General features: G+C 39.1%; 1 protein-coding gene across 1 annotated transcript in view; it reads left to right on the top strand.

Moving 5' to 3' along the window:
* The window catches only part of TMEM117 (transmembrane protein 117), a gene marked incomplete at both ends in the record, with an annotated part of 204,434 nt that overhangs the window by 164,145 nt on the left and 20,182 nt on the right, over positions 1–20,107 (top strand). The gene's annotated exons all lie outside the window — the stretch shown is intronic.

Raw genomic sequence — 20,107 nt, forward strand, 5'->3', positions numbered from 1 at the left:
TCACGTAAACATTTCTTTACTTTGATGACAGGTCCTTGTACTGCAGTGTCTTCTGCCAGTGAGGTTAACTGGGGAGATGATTCCTTGTAGCCTGCCTGATGTCTGCTCTTTTGAATCTAGCTGTTAAGAAAGGAATCTGGGTCACAAGTATTTGGCCAAAAACCTCCCTCATGTGATGCTCTGCTCTACTCTTTGCTTTTGTCTGTGGTGTGAGCCCTGTGTGAATTACTCACCTGATGCTCTGTGAAGAATTACATCATTTGGGCTGAAGCAAGGAAAAGGAGCACTGAAGACCTGAGTGACTTTTCCTGTTAGTCCTTGACATGTCAGACTGTTGAACTGAAGTTTAGCAAATAATTTGAGAAGAACTGATGGGTCCTTTCCAATATATTACTAACTAACTCTGCTAGCAAAGACCATTTCTGAGACACACTGTTCTTTTTAATGACGTATCTATTGCTTGAGTAATTTTTGTAGAGGTGACACTGTGGTGGCACTCAGAATTTATCACTGCTGTACTAGGACGTTAAAGCAACATGAAGTCCTATGGTTCAGTTTTATTTTCTAATGTTCACCACTGTTCAGTGCTCACTGTGCTTCATGGTTAGAACAAGGAGGATAAGAAAGGAAGTACTGTTTTCTAGCAAGATTTCTGGTGCTTTCCTTTCTCTCCCTTTGCGTTTTACACTTTGTTTAATGCTTCAAAGCAGATTCAAGAAAATGTATAATAAATGATTGTACTTCACAGGGCTGTAATGAAAGTGTGAATGAAAATACATGATGTATCAAGCTATATTGAATTTGATATTGTATGCAGGGTAGAGAAACAAAGTTGTCTTCATACCAAATAATTATTAAATCATCCTTTTGACTTTGAAAAATGAAGTTCAAGTACTTTGACCTTGTAGCTGCTGAATATAGGGAAGAATTTTATTTGAAACAGTCTGTCCCAAGTACTATTTCATATTTTTACGAGAAGCAAGAGGCTCTTTCTAATTGCATTTTTGACTGATGTTTGTGTGATGGAGTTATTTATTTATTTAAAGTTATTTGGACTCCGCAGCTAAGTTGGCATGTTTTATGTACAGTGTAGTTCTAGCATCATTGCATTGCCACTGCAATAAAGTCAAGTTGAGACAGCAAAGTATTAAATCACAGGTAAAGACCATCAGGATCTCAATCCTTTGACTGAAGTATGCTTTGGAATTACATGTTTCTAGAAATTAATAGTGTTTTCTGTTTTGTGGATTTTTTTTCTAATTTAGTAAGCTTAGCAAGTAACTGGTAAAATGATTTAAAAAAGGAAAAAAGCTTAGTATTAAGAAATTTCTGTTGGAGGCTGATGCTAACAAAGACCACAAATGAAGTCTCATCTTTTTTTTGGGTGCAGTCATTTTCTGTCTCTCTGAATACTGTGTTTAGCAACAAGAGAAAACCAGTTGAGTTTTGAAACCCATTCTCAATTCTGTGAAAAATAATTACATAATTGTAAGGGATGGCTTTGCCTTCTTAGTATTACTATAATTTAATATTTGTCTAAGCCCTATGTAGGACATAAGACAAGAAATAAAGGACTGAGGAGTCTTTGCCCTCAAGAGCTACCTTTATTCAATTAGACATAATCCAGGCAGACATGTGAAGAGGAGAACACAGACAGTTGAACTTTATACAGACAGTTATACATGAGTGTTGCTAAAGGGTACATGCACTTTTTAGCCTTGGTTTTCATTCTACAATAAACCCTGGCTGCCTCCCAGCCCCACTCTCCTTCCAGTGTGCAAAGTCTCCTCTGGTCTGAGGGATGCACCAAATATTCAGGGGATGGGTCAGGGAGAAAAGCACAAATGAGAGACAGAGTAGAAGACAGAGACTTGTGTCTGAAATGTAAATGTGAAAGTTATGACCACAAAAATATATAAGACAATCTGAGAAAACAGATCATGGAGAAGGTTGCAGGACTACAACAGGACTTCATGGGTAGTGTGGCTGGCTTCTGGCTCAGGCTCTATTCCTGCCTCTTCTGCTGTGACAGTTCAATATGTCCACCCTCCTTGGGATGAAGTGACCCTGAGTGCCTGTCGTAGATGGCAACTGTGTGTACATCTCTACCAGCTTTTAGTCACTGTCTTTATAGTCAATGGAGACATCAAGGTACAGTTGGGGTGCTTTCAAACATCTACAGTAGGATGAGATGCAACAGGCCCTAGAGGAGAATAAATAGACCCAACATGATGAGCTGAGAGGAGCCATCCCTTAAGCCAGACTCAAAAGAAATGTTATGAGGGTTGCATGGTCTGAGCGCAGAGCTGCAGCTTTGCAAGGGTCCTGCTCAGCTATTTCCACAGCTGGTCAAAGGGTCAAAGTATTATGGCATTTGTGTGCTGGTGTTTTATCAATGAGACTTCTTTAGAGCATGTCTGACTCTTGCAGGCAGGGTGAGCTCCACTTCTCCCATTGCTGCGTGGCCACGGTTGAAAAGAATTGACATTTCACTGGGTCTAAGACAGACTATCAGAGACAATAACTATTTCAGGCTATTTGAGAGGCAGCACAGAGGTCTCTGTCCAGTCCTGGTTGTCAGGACATTTTATCCAATGTAAATACAAACACTGATTTTATTTATTTATTATTTTTTTTTAATATAGAGATTGCGTATTTTCTCACTGAAAAACAAGTGATGGAATTCAGTCCAATGTAGGTGAGCCTTAGTTCCTTTTGAAGGATACATCCTTGCTTACAGTAAGAAAGTAAGAATTCTACAGGTTAGTTATTTTTCTCCACAGTATGGAAGTGATTAAATCAGTCTTTTTCACAGTGTGTTTAATGATGCCTGTCCTGATAATTGAGGTGGCAAGATGCTAACGTATGTATATTTCTGGCACTTGTAGCATTCACTGCTGTACATGAGCACCATGATAATTTTAGCCTTAGTTTCAGACTGGGTGAAAGACCACATATATTAAAGTTGGATATGTAGCAATACTTTTATCATGCAATAGAAATTTTTACTCTTTTAACCAAAAAAATCACATATTTGGTTCTCTTTCTCAAAGATGTAATGGAAAAGCTGTTAAATAAAGGAGTAAATATCAAAAGTGAAACTAGAATCCCACATTCCAAATACTTCTATTTGTGCAAGTAAACAGTAACTCGTGCATTAGCCTATATTTTTGTGTGTGTGTGTGTGTCATGTTCTTAGCGACTTTGCTAATGGGTAGGAGCCTGTGGTGGCTGTGTTATTAAACCTCCTGTGTTCACAGGAGATTAATGGGGAGATTAATTTTGTCATCTCTGTAATGTCTTTTGTGAGTGTTTAGAGATTTGCCCAGACCTCTGAAAGACCAGGGAGTATTTCAGCATCACTGTGGAGTTACACACTGTAGCTACCTCTCTGAGCACTTTGCAAGTCCCATGGTGTAAATTCTTATAACTCTTATGACTTACTGCAACTTCTTATCTGACAGTACAATCAGATAAAATGTCTGAATGATTTTAAAGCTACCTGAAAATACTATTTGATCCCAAAAGGAGAATTTATTCTTCAATAACTGAAGAGACTCAGTAGCACCTGACTGGAATAAACAGAAGCCAGGAAGCACTTACATCTAAGATTGTTTGAGACAGCTCTTGTATGCGAATCTTTAACCAAACTAGCAAAATAATCCTGTTAATACCAAATACTCTTGTAAATACATAGAATAGAATTTTGTCCTTCTGGGTAGTTTGAAAGAAATGAAGGTCAAAGAGAGCTAGAAAATTAACAACATTCCTTATGACTAGTACTGGATCTCTGCTTACGTAGGTATTAGGGTATCAGCAGACATATTTTTATTTTTTTAAAAAGAACCATTTTTCAAATGTATTTTTCATAATGTTTTTGCATGTAAATTGCTTTAACATGTAACCGTAGGTCAATCCTTGCTACTTCACTTGAAAATCAACATATTTAAGGGGTGGTCTGTCACTTCTTTTTCATTTTGTTTCTGCAGAATGTCTGGTCTTCTGTCTTGGGTAGAGTTTCTAATAAGAGAACTAGAAAGTTAACAGTTTGAAGAAAATATGTATTTAGACTGTCTTGTGTTTTTTTCTTCTAGTTTTTCATAATTCTCAGGGGAAAAAATGTAGTTAATTTAGCTACTTTATAATGTTAATTATGTTTTGTCTATATGATTATTAAGCAGTAACACAAAACCATTATCAGCAAAATGGAACAGACTCTGGTCTTTTTAACAAATACGCAAAGTGGGGACAGTTCTATTTATTTTCAATTTTACGCTGATGGAAAGCCTATTTTGATTAAAAACTAGTATGACGTGTGAGCACGTTCAAAAATACCACCCACAACATCAAGTGCATAGAGGAAGATATAATTTGCTTGAATAGTTGAAGTGAAAGATAGAGTAGATATACGGTCTCATCCACACAAAGTGGGTAAAGATTTGATTTTTAGAGGTTTTATTTTTTTAGAAAATCTGTTTAACTTTGCAAACGTAATTTGATTGTGGCTTTTAACTGGATTTACACTCAGTAATTTGATAGAATTAATTTACACTTATACAAATGAGAGGAGCATCCTGATTTACACTTCAAGCAGAATACACAGGTATAGTAGTTTTCCTTTGAAAGAGATAAGCAAGAAATGATTTTGTGTTCATAGACGAATCAGGCTATAGAAAATAATTTATCGTTCCTGTCAGAGTAGACCTTCTCAGCTGTACATTTGATTCAAGAGTGGTATATAAATTTTTTTGTTTCCTAACAAGCGGTAGCAAAACGTACTGATGTATAGTTTGTTCCCGAGGAAGTTACCAAACTTGGAATGAAAATATCCTTCTAAAAACCTCCCATTCAGCACAACAACTTCTGAAGAAGCAAGCACTTGAATATCAGGGTACTTTCCATCATACCTTTGCTGGCTTTTGAAACATCTGAAAACACAATAATAAAATATAAGTCAAAACCCATGAGACACATCTGTTAGTGAAGTTAATAAACAACTTTTGAATCACCTCTGACATTCAAGATTTCTGTATGTGAGGGGCTACTATCTTTTTTTATTCATGTACTACCTGCCTTTTCAAGATGGGAAGCTAGCCATAGCGGCAGGTGACCAGTGACAAGTTTTCCAGAGGAGTCAGGATAGATGGGAATTCACCTTGAACAAAACTGACAGCAGATTCATCTCCATTACTGGTGTCCCCAGCCAGTACCATATGTCAAGGTTTTACAGGGAAGAACTGTACCCTGGACTACTTTTTTTCAGATATTACGGGGAATGTTTCATTCCACTCAGAGTGCATTGCTCTTCACTAGCAGATTTTAGACATGCCTGTCAAACAGCATTACAAAAGTTGGTAAGCATTTTGAGCACATGCTTGTACTCAGCTAATTGCTCAATGTTTGCTGAAGAACCCTACTGTGAGGGTTGGCTCTGGGGTCTTGTACCTCCCATGGCCTGCGGATCTCTGAAGGAGAAGGGGACAAGTTCAAGTGAGGTAACTTTGGGAGAAACCTTTCTATAGCAAGTAGTAGATTTTACTTCCTGCAAAGTCTTACACATAGGAAAGACTTTCCCCTCTTCTTTTGTCCTTTCTACATCCTTCTATGGATGATGGAAAGGTTCTTTATTAGCACTGATGTAAAATATTCAAAAATAATCCTGAAAAATTAAGGTGAACTAGAAGAACTAGAAAGGAACAGCTCTTATCTACAGCTTCACTTTATTTGTACTTACTACAGATTCAAGTGACAGACTTGAATACATTCCTAAATACTGTTTTTTCAATATATTGATAATATTTCTCATGGCATTATTTGCACTGTGGCCCTTCCTCCTGCTGGGTCAGACTCAGGTCTTTCTTACCTATCCTAGAATTGTTCCTCTTCTTGAAACTGCCTCCACAGCTGCTACTCTTGCATTTATGTCTGCACTGAATTTCACAGTCTCAAATTATTTTTTTTTTTTTCCCTGAGAGTCATTGGTTTTGAGGGTATCAGATCTTACTCTTTTCTATTTAGAACACAGAACAGTAGCTTTCCTGAGCTCTGCTTTCATCCATCCCATCAGACATCTGTTTTATGTTAGCTTTCCTCTATGTTCTGTCTGTGACCACTATCAATGGAGTGGGTTATTTCCTGGCTATCATGTACTGAGGGGGACAAGTTAGTGTGGTCCCAGAAACAGCCTGTTTGGCAGCTCAGGAATGAGCAGCTAGAAATGGAGTCAGCGTCTCACAGAATGAAGTTGTCCCTGTCCCTCTCCTGGCAAGGAAATGAGGCTTTGAGGAACCAGTGCACGGATTCTCATCTTCATCCCATCTACCTCTTCATATTTTTGTTTTCTGTGGACAAGGCAAGGAGAGTAGAAATGTACTGTATTTATAGATCAGAGAATAAAATTATACATTTGAAATCCACTGCTTTTATGTTGAAGGGAAACACCTTTTAAGTTTGATGGAAGTGTACATAGTGTTTATGTAAAAGGGTGATGAGGGGGGAAAAGTACAGCATTGTAACGTGTAATTAAAACCCAGAAGTCTCTGTTGGAATATTTTCAAGATCCAGTTGGATGTATAAATTCACCTTGAAAACTCCTTCTCCCCACTGCCAGAACCCACTATAAAGTACAGTTTATTTCTTCAATTCTTCTAATTCCTTTGGACATAAGAAAATGATAAGTAAAATCCTTTTCCCTGAGAAAAGGTGGGGGTACTTTGTCCCTTCTTGCACATTATATACCCTACCTTTTTAATGAGCTGTCTGGTTTATATTGCAGCATTTTCGTAATTTTATGTGGTGGATTTTGTCAAATACGACATGCAAAATATAGTATTTTTAAGTACATTTCATCCCTTGCACTGTTTGCACATGGTTAAATCTCACTTACATGCGTTATATTTGTCTTGGGCATTATAGATTCAATTCCAGGATTTGCTTCAGCTGCTGTAACTTGGTGTATTTGTGCTGACCTGAATCCTATTGTGCCAATTTATACCAGCTGAGGGATTGGCCCTATTTTAGCTCTCTGACTCAGTTCCTCATTTGCTGAAAAGGAACAACTGTAGTTCTTTTCTTTCACTACTTGTCTGATTGTCTGCTTGGCCCCTAAGGTGCTCAGAGAAGGATGCTGTCTGACTCGGTACCGCTTCTAGCATAATCAGGCACCAGTCCCAGCTGGAGCCTCTTAGCTTTGAGATGACTACACACAAAATGAATTAGCTGGAAAAGCTTCTCATTTGTCACAGTCATTCCCTTTTACCCTGACAATGGGTACGTGCCATACATGTGACACTGAGGCCCTTCTTTTGCAGTGTAGATATTTGCCTGGCATAATGAAACAGTTCTGCAAAAGCAGACCTGGGATTTTCATGCACTATCCCCTGAAGCCACCATATCCAGGCTAAATGCACCCCAAAAAAGTGGAATTTTAGGAACAAGAAATGCCAGAAATTGTTTGCAAGTCTTTCACAGGACTACTTCCATCTTTAGTTGCAAGGAGAGTATTTTCACAGATTCTGCTATAATCACTGTGTGATAGGTTTTGTTGTTGTGGGATTTATGAGTGATGAGTGTTGCATTACTTAACATTATATTGCAGTGATAGATGTTGATATAACAATAATGTTGACATTCAGATAATTCTGCTCTCTTTGGGTTTGAGATGCTCTAGAATATATTATTTGCTTGTAGAAATCTGCTTTGTAATGAGCAGGTTTTTATCTAAAAATGAAAAATCTGAGATGAGATTGAACTGGTTCAGCTGTTTATTAAGTGATAGAATTACATGCAATTTGTAAATGGAACCATGTGAGTTTAAATAAAGAAAAAAAAAAAGAAGGATAAACCTCAGTTTTCCATAAATAGATAGACCCTTGCCTTTAGACCAGTCTTATGCCTATCCATATTTTACATTTAACTACATGACATACTGAATTTGCAGGATTTAGTGACAGGTCATTCCTGAGCATACAGATCCACCTAGCAACGATACTGAGTTCAAGTAAGGAGAAGAAGCAAAACTAGCTTGGTTGCTCTTCATCAAACCTTAGAGGGGAACAGAAACAAGAATATGCCTAGTGTTGTTGGTCTAACTGCATTATTTCTGCAAACTGGATTGAATGACAGTTGTTTATCCTTCCTTTGAAAGTTTGAAGGCTGTTATATGAGACATTAACAAAAAGACATGCTTACTTTTATTGCCTTTGAGTTCTTCTAACATTCTGTAAAGCTGCTGAATTTCTTTGTATAACAAAAGGGACATATGTAGTTAATCATTGAATGTCTTGAGATACTGGGTACATTAAATATTTTTGCACCTGTTAGAATCAGACTTTATTGAACTCATCAATGAGTAATTCATTCTCATATGTACAGAGCAGGGGAATTATTCCCTAGTACTTTTAGTGATTTCAAATTACAGTTGCAGTGCTTTCTGATTTTGATCTAACATTTAATTACTCAGCTGTATTGTGTTTGGAATCATGTCTCTGTGGATCATAGGTGTTGTATGAGTGTGGTCTTAAGTCAACAAGGCTTCTAGTCTCCTATGGGTCAAAACCAAAATGATTCTCTTTTCTGGAATCTGACCATGTTTGTCTGCCCATGCTGTAGTGCTCATTAGGGAGAGGAGATTCCCCAGCATAACACTTACCATATCTCACAGACAGATTGGGGACCAGCACTGTGTGACACAGTGAGGATCTGTGTTTCCCACTGGATCGGTGAAGCAACTAAACCAACATGCCTAGGGAGTCTCCCAAACAGTCTCAGTAGTGCACTGCAGCTGACTTTGGACTGTACTATTTACCAGCTGGTCCCCAAATAATTAACCTCTTCTCTGTCTCTTCCTGGTACCTAAATAGTATTTGCAACATAATTTTTCATTAAGATTCCTTAGAGCCCTGCATGAGCCAACAGGTGTTGTAGGTGCGTTAACACATTGTCACTCTTGTGGAACTGGTACAGAGACAAAAACTATATTAATCAAACTGGGAAAGAACTACAATTTTCACCTCCCTCCCCCAACACTTGTTTGATTGCTGCAGTAGCTGGTAATGCTGATCTTGTCTTGATACCACTGATGCCAGAGAGACACAGCCTCAGGTAGTATGTGATGAGCACAGCTGCCTTCATTTCCCACTTCGTCAGCAGCGAGGGCAGCTGCTGGCATGGTGAGAACTATCCATTATCAACCAATGCAAGATGGACCTGTCAGGGTCTCCAAGCTTGGTTACACCAGGCACCAAAACCATTTCTCCCTTCATGAAGATAAGTGAATTAAAGAGCCACTTTCCAGGCTGGCTCTGAGCAATGCAGTCCGTGTTGCTGGGGGTGGTTTGGAGCACTTTTGGGGGCTATAAGGGAGAGAAGGGCCTGAGCCCCACAGCTGCAGCTCTGTGCTGGCAAACTCCAGCTCCAAGCATCCACTTGCAAACAGTTCCCTGTCTCTGAAGAAAGAGCATGGTGGTCACTGGCTGCTCCTGCCCTGCAGGGTAGCACAGCAGTGGGGAGAAGCAGCTGAAACTGCCTCAGTCCCTGAAATCCTCTCCCAGTAGCCAGCAATGCTCTGTGGTGCACCTCTGGCACAGGGGTAGGCTCAAAGCAAAGGCAGATGCTGGCGGTGGAGCCCCACTCCCAGGATGAAGTACTCGTGTGGTTTCAGTGACCCAAACCTGGCAGAGCTGCTTCTCTGCTGTGTCCAGCCAAATTTGGCTTGCACCTTCAAGAAGCCTTTGTTCTGTCTTGGCCAACTCTGTTTTAATCTTTTCTTTAACAACCACAGAAGCCTATGGAGTGCTGTGTTTCTCAGTGCATTCATGGCTTGCACCCCTACCAGCATTAATTATGTGACACAATAATCCAGAAGACTGAACTGTAGCTGTTCTGGCTGGTAGTGGTCATTTTTGTGTTGTGATTTTATTTCATTTTTCAAGAGACACGTTCTGGCTCTTTCTCACATACAAAACCAGCTTTGATTTCCCTCCATCAGTTCTCTCTGAGCTCTGCTATGATGTTGTTTCCCACATCAGGTACCACATGAGGAATTAAATGATGGAAATTTGTGGCTAGGTAATCCATTTTATCGCCTTTAGATGAAAATGAGAAAATGGCGTACATCTCTTTCTAATGTATCTTGCTATGGATTTAAGGATTTAATCCTATAATCTTTCTTGGATGACTCTGCTTTTAGTTTCTCTCAGGTGGTCTTTGGGCTTGACGATGTACAATGTGCAGCACACATTAGATTTATAATGAAATTTCATTCCACTTCAGAGCTGTGTGCCTAAAGTGGAGAAACAAATAATCCTCAAGAGCAGCAGTGATTCCAGGTACAGCACACGATCTTTTGAGGAGTAGGTGGCAGAAAATAAGTGATTAAGTGATCTGCTTTGTCAGGCAGACAGAGTTAGAGGATTCAAAAGGAACTGCTGTCCCATCTTGAGTCAGAAGGTGTAGTTTTTGATGGCTCTGTTTTGGTGTGGTTTCTGCAGATTGTGTGTTGCTCAAACTCTCCAGACTGAGCCCCGTAGCATTTCTGAAGGCAGCTGCTTGGTGCTGCACCAGCCACCTGCGGCTGCCACCTCCCCAGCGAGAGCTGCAGCGTATCCTCTTGGCTGCGAGTTGGCACTTTTGTCCTGACCTTAAGTTGCGAAGCAACAGCTACATCTTCTTGAATGAATGTTAAATACCCTTGGGAATGTTTCTGGCATCTGGGCCAAACAATTACTGCACTAATTTAAATTATATAAAGTCCTACTATTCCTCAAGGTCAGGCTGCAAAGATTTGCATATCTGGACAAAGAGTTCCAAATAAAGGGAATGAGAGAAAGAAAAAGCATCATGTAAACAAGCTTAACATCAGAAATGAGCAGATGATGATTTAAGCAAGACAAATACAGCGACACATAAAAAATTGTGTAAGAAATGGTGTTAAAAATGAGACGACACTACTGAGGCTGCACACTCATGCATTCAGAAATTTGGAAATGCCAGAATTAAGGTTGCTGATCCAAACTTTTCACCCCTATTGTGCATATGCATTGTGATACAATCTTTAATTTTCTATTCACATCCCATTTTTCCACAGGACCTCCGTCTCATTTGCTGCACTGAATGAATGGTGTTCACTTAATGAGAAGCTATTCAATATTTTGGTTTACCCTTTCTGTACAGCATGTGCCCCCAGGCTTTACTTACTGCATACTATTGAAACCTTGATATGAAGATGAAATAATTCATTTCCTCGTGGACTTTTTTGTGACACTCATCGCTGTACTTCCTAAGGGCTTTTCAAGCATTAATGTATTTATCTTCACAATAGCCTTCACAATAGGAGTATTATTGCCCATTATTGTCCACATTTTATAGTGAGGCACAAAGAAATTAAAGTCAAAGTGTCCCCAGTTTGGGATGTCTGAGGACATTGTTATGAAAATGTATATTATTACCCATCTTTTACCTGAGCAGTTACCTAATTGGGGGGCGGGGGGGATGCTGTAGCATATTATTTCATTAGGAACAGACAGAGCCACATATTTACTTGATTTAATCTTCTGTGTTATTATACCGACAGCCCTAATTGCCTTGTAGAATTCAAACAGTTGTAAAAACAATTTCTTTATTGTTTTGAGTGATGGCTATAACTGTGTTATATATTTGCTCCATAAAATAGACTGATTACTTTTTATGCTGATCTTAAAGGAGTACAGGGAAGTCCTATCTAGGTAGTGCTATGCACTACAGGAATCTGACTATCCCTCCAGATATTTTGTCTGTCCTTCCTCTTCTCCCCAGTGGTGGTATGTTCAGGATCAGTTCTCATTGATTTCAATATCAGCCATGGGTGCTTGTCACTCGAACAAATCTAAGCTTAGGTAGGATGTTGATGTAATCACACAGAAAAAATAAGTAAATAAATAAGTAAGTAAATAAATAACCAAACAATTTTTAACTGCTTGATAACAGTTTAGTTTTAGAAATTCACTGAGTATCTCATAGACATGTCATGGCAGAATTGGCCGAATTCAGTTCCTTCTGGCAGCAGTGACCCTCATAACAAGAGTTAAGTGTTTTCACATCTGCTGCTGTCTCTTGCATTTTCACCCTTCTTCCCACACACCTTCCAGCTTGTGCAGCAGATGCAGAGTGCAGGAGATCTACAGGGCTCTCTGTCACTCTGTATTCCCACCTCACAATCACAAGTTAGAGACTCTGTAATGAAAAAGGGTCGTGTCCTCTGGAACAGTGTGTGATCACGTAACTAAGTAAGGATTGTACCATGCATATACACACAGTACAGATAACCTTAACCTGACATCCCTTAGTTCATGATTCTTCACCACTGAAACCTCCAGACAGTTTCTTTAGTGCAGAACTTTATGTGTGTATAATTCCTTTAGGTTTTACAGGAAGATGATAGAAACCTCAAAATCAAAAAGTCTACTATACAAATCTGATGGGTCTTATCAGGGTACTGGAACCATTAGCTCCCCTGCACAAATTTTTGCAATGTGAGCTACCTGCTAACAGCAGCATGTGTTTTTCTTCCTGTGAGCCACTTCAGAAGGAGGATTGTGCTTTGCCTCTGGCCTTCATATTTGCTTGTCACAGCAGAGGGTGGTGATAACTGGAGTCATGGCAACACGTCCTCCAGAGCCAGAGGCCCTGACACTTTCCAACCGTTTCCCCAAACTTAACATTTTCCTTCCTGTCACTTCCAAATCCCCTCTCCTTATCTCCCTCTCTGCCCCCATCCTGGGTCCTCTTCATCCCTGCTTCTGTGACATATCCCATCACTTTTATCCAATTTCAGTTTTCAGTCTTTGAGTCTTTCATTTCTAGTCTTCACATCCAGTGACTCCTAATAATCAACCCTGAGCCTTCTCAAAATCAAAATCATAATCTCTTCTCCCTTCTCTCTCTCCCCAGGTCATTCCCTTTTCCTTAGCCAGCCAGTCTCACCCTTCTGCTCCCATCCCGACCACCCTTTCTAACTCTCCACCCCCTTGCCTGTCTCAAGTCTCTCGCCTCCTCCCACTCCCTTTGTGTAACCTATCCCAATTTTCCTGTCACAGCATGGCTCAGGTGAACACAGCCTTCATTTAACCCTGTGGCTGCAGATGGGTATGCCAAGCCTTCTGCTTGGCCTCTTAGAGAGTGCTGGTGGTGAGGAAGGAGGACAGGACCTGGGCCATTGTATCCCTGCTAGACTCAGACCTGGAGCTGGAAGCTCTCCTGCCCCCATCTTCACTCAGGTCCAGGTGCCTGGCTCTGTCTGCATGCAGAGTGCTTGGATTAGGAATTAAGGGAAATCTGGCTCTCTATCCCTCAGATGCTGTGTGGGACCTGCTCAGTCCCCCTTGGAGAGCAGCTTAGAGTCCTGCCACAAGCAGCAATGGGAGGAAAGGAGACATGGAGAATGCTCTGTCTGTTCTCTGACAGTGGCAGTTTCATAGTCTGATGATCTCTGGGAGCTGAGAGACACTTGGGCATGCTGAGTGATGCACAGTTTGTGAAGATACTTTTTTCTGAACCTTTAGCTAAATTCTTGCGAGCATGAAAATTATTGACTTTTCAAAGGCACCTTAAACTTTTCCAGTTTGGGGCAGATATTCACAGGGAAGCAAAAGGCACATCTATGACACAAAGTTAGTCCCTTGCTAAACTGTATGTCTCTACTTCAAAGCATTAGGTATTTCCACAAAGCAAAGCAGCTTACTTTCTCTTTAGTCTCTCTCTCAGAAGTGTTTGAATGGTGGTAGCTGAAAATGTCAAAACCCTGAAACAGAAACGTAGAACTAAACAGAGAAAAAACAGCCTGAGGCAGACACCTGGCATGGGCTGTGTTCAACCCAAGCAGTTAAATTTGGAAAAGTTATAAACAAATGAAATTAGTATTGTGTATACAGACACAGTGCTGTGATTCTTGTCTGTCCTATATGGCACGTAGTGCAGTGGTAATTGGGTGCCCTTTTGGTATGGGTTGCATTAATTCCTCTAGTGACATTTCAATAGTAAAATAAACCCCCAAAAGTTCTCTTCTTTGTTGCATTTCTTTCTTTTGCACTTATAAACTATACCTCAGGACTGAGAAGGGGGAAAATCACCCATGTTTCCCGTAGCGTTTTTTTTCTCTTTCACTCAGCAGTTGGGAGGAGTCCAGAAGGAAGAACAGCCTCTGGTGTCTTCACCTGCTGAATCTCAGATCTACAGAGGTGAGGCTCTTCCCAGCTCTCCAGGGCTCTACTCCAGTACCCTGGCTCCAGTTTTAGCCTTCACTCAGACAGTGGCTCCAACTTGACCCAACTGTGTTAATTTACAGGCAAAATGCCTAGTTTATACTGGTGATGCTCAGAGTTTCAGCAGAGTTGTTAGAGTGATATATCTAATAATTCCATCTAATATTTTCTCAACCTCATTTTCATATTCATTTTTATAGCAATAATACTCTAGCATTTCCTTTACATAGCGCTTGCAAGAAAAAGCAATTTTTGATACTGAAAATATCTAAAAAATGAAATTTTCATGCGCCGTACAGAGCTGGTCGGTAGATTTGCACAGTGTGTCCCAATGCAAATATGAACAGTTCTGATGTTTCTTCTGCAAGGAATGCCTTAGTGAGTATTGCTGAAGGGACTACCTGCCAGGACAACATTATCCATCACATGCAATTATTTATTCTATCAATTACCAGTATTCTTAGTTTATAAGACACAAATTGCCATTGGAAATGCAGAAAAGTAGTAAGTCTTAAAAGATAATAGTTAAACTACAGATTCCTTTAAGGATGGGGTAACTATGTCTGTATAGGCACACAGAACCGCACTGACATACAAGCTAGACGGGCCTCCAGCTTGTAAAAGAAAATAAAATTAAATTATTAATGTATTTTATGGGGAAAATGTAGATTTGTAAAACATTAAATTCAGAATGAGAACATGAAGCCAGTTTTCCTTCATGTTCTAGTTCTAAAAGGTAACACGTTCTGGTAGAAATCCTTGTGCAGAATCATAGTCATAAAAAGAGAAATTAAGAGATCATGTATGTGATTGGTAATTGACTTTACATGACAGAAATCAGAAAAGCTTTTGGTGTTGTTTGCAGGGAAGTAGAATATTGTCATCGGTGACAATTAAGTACCAGAGCCTTGAATAACTCTCTCCTGTAAATAGCTGTTTCTGTTGAATAAACTTTCATGAGGCTTTGCTTACTTTTATTAACATAAGAATTTCCATGTATCTAGCAGGGATTCACAGAAAACAATTAAGTCTTTAGAATTAGGTGTGAGACAGTATGTACTGGACCTGTATATCTTTGTCAAGAAGGAAATACTAGTGTTTCCTTCTTAAGTGGTTGCTACAAAATATACAAGAATGACATGAGTGATATCCTTGTATTTTGACTCAGCATTTAAAGTGAGAAGTTTGGCAGCTGACTGCAGGAAAACTCAGAGGAGAAGTTGGGAAATGCAGATAAAATGAGAGGGGAGAAAAGTAATGAACACTTTTGGAAGGAGCAGTTAATTCCTGCCTATTTCATTAAATTGTTATTTTGAGTTTCTGATGAAAGCTTTGGTCAATACTTTGATCAGTCTTTAGGTTGATTAAGATTACAAGAAGACAGGGAAATGTTACTATGAGCTTTGTGTCCTCAAGCCTCATGAATCCCCCACGCTGTGGTACTACAGGAGCTTTTAATCTTTCACAACACTCATCTAAACCATCATTAAAAGAATTTCTGTTCTGATCGGTGTTTTTTGTCACCCAGATGAAGAGAGTCTGACCTTTGTGAATATCTATGATTTGCAGTGGAAAGACCATGAGAAGGAGCTGTCGCAACCTTTCAGCATCTGCACGGTGTAGCAGGGGCTTTGCCAAAGTCCATTAGCAAATGTTATTTTATTAGTAACTCAGATTTTGAATTTGTGCTTGTAGAAGCCAGTGAAATTGATTTTAGGCCAGAGTAGAACACTTGGCCAACTTCTGTTGTCAGGCATGCTGACACAGACCAATAGCCCAGTAGTCTTTAATTCCTAAATAGTACATTGCTGTAATAATAACCTGTGGTGTGGTTCTAAATTGCTTTCCTGCATTATACCTCTCCACCTCTGATTACAGATTCTTTGAAATTGCAGAAATACTTGTTATAATCTGGTTTGCTCATACTTCTTTCATACTTGAATGCTTTGCAGCCGTGCTTTTTACATGCAAACTGGATAAACCTCAGTAAAAATGTACTGAGTCAGAGGAGACATGAAAGCAGTAGTCTCTGTTTTCTCTTAAAAACATGGCAGCAAGAATATTGCTCTCTGGGTTCTAAGTGAATTTATATATTTAACAGCAGAAGTGCCCAGACAATAGTCATCACATGGTGGATACTGCTACTACTGCTACAGGCCAACACACCCCTAAATATATTTTGTGATGCATTTCTCATACCTAAACTGCTACATTTAAGTGTGTGGGTTTTATCTATTCATTATTTTACTAAATGTAGATTGCCTAGGACCCTCCGATGTATAATTATATGTTTGAATGAGCACAGCAACTTCACTAGCAGACATTTGTTCTGTAGACATGCTAGGAGAATTATAATTGATGCCTTTTTTATCTCTGAATGAAAAAAAAGATAAAAGTGCTGCTATAAACTGGAAGTTGAAATAAATTATGTAAAATACATAATTCGCATAATGACTGTCCCTTTATAAATGTTCGTATTAAGTAACCATATCATTTGGGATAATTCCTCCTTGAGGAATGCTGTGAAAGAACAGCTCATTCATTATCTTGACTTGATGAATTGCTCTAAAACATCTCCTCTGATGAGAAAATTGATTTAGTATTTCTTAAAACAATTGACAATAATGCTTGAATTCTATATTTTCCTATCCAGAAAGTTTCAGTAATGATCTGCATTATATAGCTTTCACTATTTAAACTGGAACTCCCCCAAAAACACACACATATCTACCCTCCTCTATATACATATACATATGCAGAACTTTGCTTTAAAACCCCACCTGGTCTATTAATCACACTGAGAGAGTAATCACTCAGCAACTGTAATTTGGCTCCCTTGATTCATTGATGCCAGTAATTAAGAGTTTTGGAGTCATGCTTGGAAGCTTGGAAGCCATGCATTTATCTACAAGCAGCACATTGCATCTGCTTACTGCCCTCCTAACAGCCTCTCTGACAGCAGGCAACAAGTCATTTCACAAAACTTTTGTCAGGAAAGCTCTTAAAATTAAAAATACTGGATTAAGTCTACCACTTGTAGATGTTAAGGATAAAGTTATGGAAGAAAATACAGTGAAGGGAAAAGCAGGTGAGTACTATTGTTAGCTCAAAGATTACAGAGATGTAAGGTTATGCTCATAGGTGAAAGAGAGCCAAATTTCTGAAACAGCAGGTAGCGGAAGAGAACACCTTCCCCACCAAATAGGGGCTCATGGAACACTTAAAATTGACCCCAAAGAGAATTTTCTGTGTAAGGAAATTAGCAAGTTGTCTTCCAAAAGAAGCACTGGCAGTGAGGAGGAAAAGGGATTTCTTGCAGATCAGAAGTAAAGACTGAATAGAAGGGTTGCAGGAGGACATCCTTCAGAAGGGTCTGTTACTTTGGATAAGCTTCTGCCAAGTGTTTTATATATGATTTCTTATCTACGCTGAATTTCCAAACCTTTTGAGGTTATCCACCCTGCCTCATCTGTCATTTTTTTTTAAATATAATTCAGCCTTTCCTTGAGATCAGCATAGTTGCTATATTTAGATTCAAATCTTACTAGGAGAGCACTTTAATTCATTCAAGGCACACCACCAGCCTCTGATTTTGTCTCTGAGATTCAAAAAGAGACCTTAACAACATTCTCTCTGCTACTGAAGATTTTGATGGGAACAGTTTTGAAATTCAAACCAAACTGTTATGTTTGTCAAGACCAGGGTGAGTTGGTGCAATTAGGACTTGGTTCACCGTGTTTCTGACAAGTTCTCCCAGGATGTTTCTAAACACTGAAAACCTTTTAGGATGAAGTTCATGTTTTCTGAATGCACTTGGCAAAAGCAGATATATTGCTCCGGCATAAAAAGCTGAAATTGCATTTTTCCTCTCTCACACTCCAGAAGTGAGCTTCTGCACTGGGGTCAGAGAGGAGGCTGTAGAGAAGAGCTACCTTCCCTAATTTTTATTCACATTGGAGGCTGTATCTTGGGGTTTATGATTTTGATCATTTTTTAAGGCATGTTAATTTATGTTTGCATAACATACAGAAAGTCCTGGCAGCATTTCCTCAAGGCATGAGAAAATGAATCGGTTTTTGGAGAGTGGAGGGCAGATAGGAAGGGGAGAGCTTAAGTAAACAATTTTTGCAACTATTAAGTGACATAAACTGTCTTTAATAAGAGGATATTTCATGTCACTGAACCGTAGTGAATGACTAATGTATGCTGTGGTCTATATGGAAGATAGAGTATGATAAACAAAGCAGCACAGTAGTTTTATGTAGCCTCTTATTACTGAAAATAACAAAACTAGTAGACCTGTACTTAGGAAGGGAGGCTATTGTTTTCTTACTTTTCTCAAAGTCCCTTTAGTCAAATGATGCCAAATACAACGAAACAAAGGTATCTTATGACAAAGATCTTACAGTGGTTCCTAGTAACTGGATTTTCCTACAAATTTGCTTCTGTGTATTGATGAAGATGAGTATGTTTCTGATTCAGTAAATTGTTTTGTAATTAAATAATATCTTATTTTAGAAGTTAGGAGAGTTATTTATTATAGTAGAGTAATACAGTTAGAATTTAATACATTTATAAAAACACACTGTACATCACTTTGAGGCCTTGATCCAGTGCTGAGGTCTGCACTCACCAGAATTTGCCTGAGATGTGACCACTACCAGTGTGAGAACCTCTCATTTTATCTTTCACAGTCCCTTGTGTTAAACTGGGAGGGGGCACCTTTGTGTTCACATCCCTTTTTCCTTATCTGGATGGTTGGTGTTCAACATCTCAGTCTCTGAGGGGACACTGTAAGGCAGAAAACCCTCTGGCACCACAAGCTGCTGAGAACTCTGAGCTGATGCTTTTAGTTGTGTGGTCAAACATTGTTTCCTGGGTCCGTTGTTACTCACAGTCTGTATCTCATGCACCAGACTGAGTCTGTATTTTACACCAGCACAGTTAAGAAGTCTCTTTCCTTCTGTTTTTATCGATTTGTACTTTCCAGGAACTCTTCCAGTCCATTTCTGTCAGAAGGATGGTCCATTCCGTTCAAATTATGTTGAAAAAGGTAGTGGTTTGCACTGAGATTTAATTTCAGGAATTGAAGTTGAGATGCTCTCATTTGATGAGGATACAACTTACCAGAGCAGCTCAGTGATTGTTCTGCTGTTTCGCTTCCTGACCTGGTGAGGGAGTCAAGAGAAGCTGTCTCATATGATTATTAAAATTATTATGATAGATGGAAGAAAGCAGATAGATTGCTGCAAACACAGAAAAGGTATTTGGAGACCATTAGACCAGCTATCATTGCCAGTTAGGCCTTATTTATTATGAAGAACTTCAGTGCAAGAAAGGACATCTGCTTTGTAACAGGTACTGACAAGCCTTGCAGGGCTCATCAGACCTATGGAGTGAGACTCAGATGAAATACCCAAAGTGTGATCAGCTTGAAGTCCAAGATCCCTAAATGTATGTGGCTACAAGGCAGCTAGCTGTATGCTAGTTCCCATCTTGGTGAATGGCAATTTAATTCACACAATAAATGTTAGAAACTGATTTGGCAGCATGTATAATGCCAAAAAAAAAAAAAAAAAGACAAAAAAAAGACAAAATAAATGCTAGTATAACATATATATATATATATTTTCACTTGTATTCTATATTGTTGATGGCAGTTTGAAAACACATCCCAGAAATACTGATATGCAAGCAAAGCTGATTTTATTTTTATATGAATGTTTCCTAAGCTTTATGTGTTTCCTTATATCCTCTTTTGCTACCCAGATGTGTTTACATAATGGCTGTGCAAACATAATGTATGCAGTTCCTACTGCCCCCCTACTGATACCAAACAAGCCGCAGTTACTTTGGGAACAGATGTGCCT

Source organism: Nesoenas mayeri (genome assembly GCF_963082525.1).
Source record: "Nesoenas mayeri genome assembly, chromosome: 1".
Lineage (NCBI taxonomy): Eukaryota > Metazoa > Chordata > Aves > Columbiformes > Columbidae > Nesoenas > Nesoenas mayeri.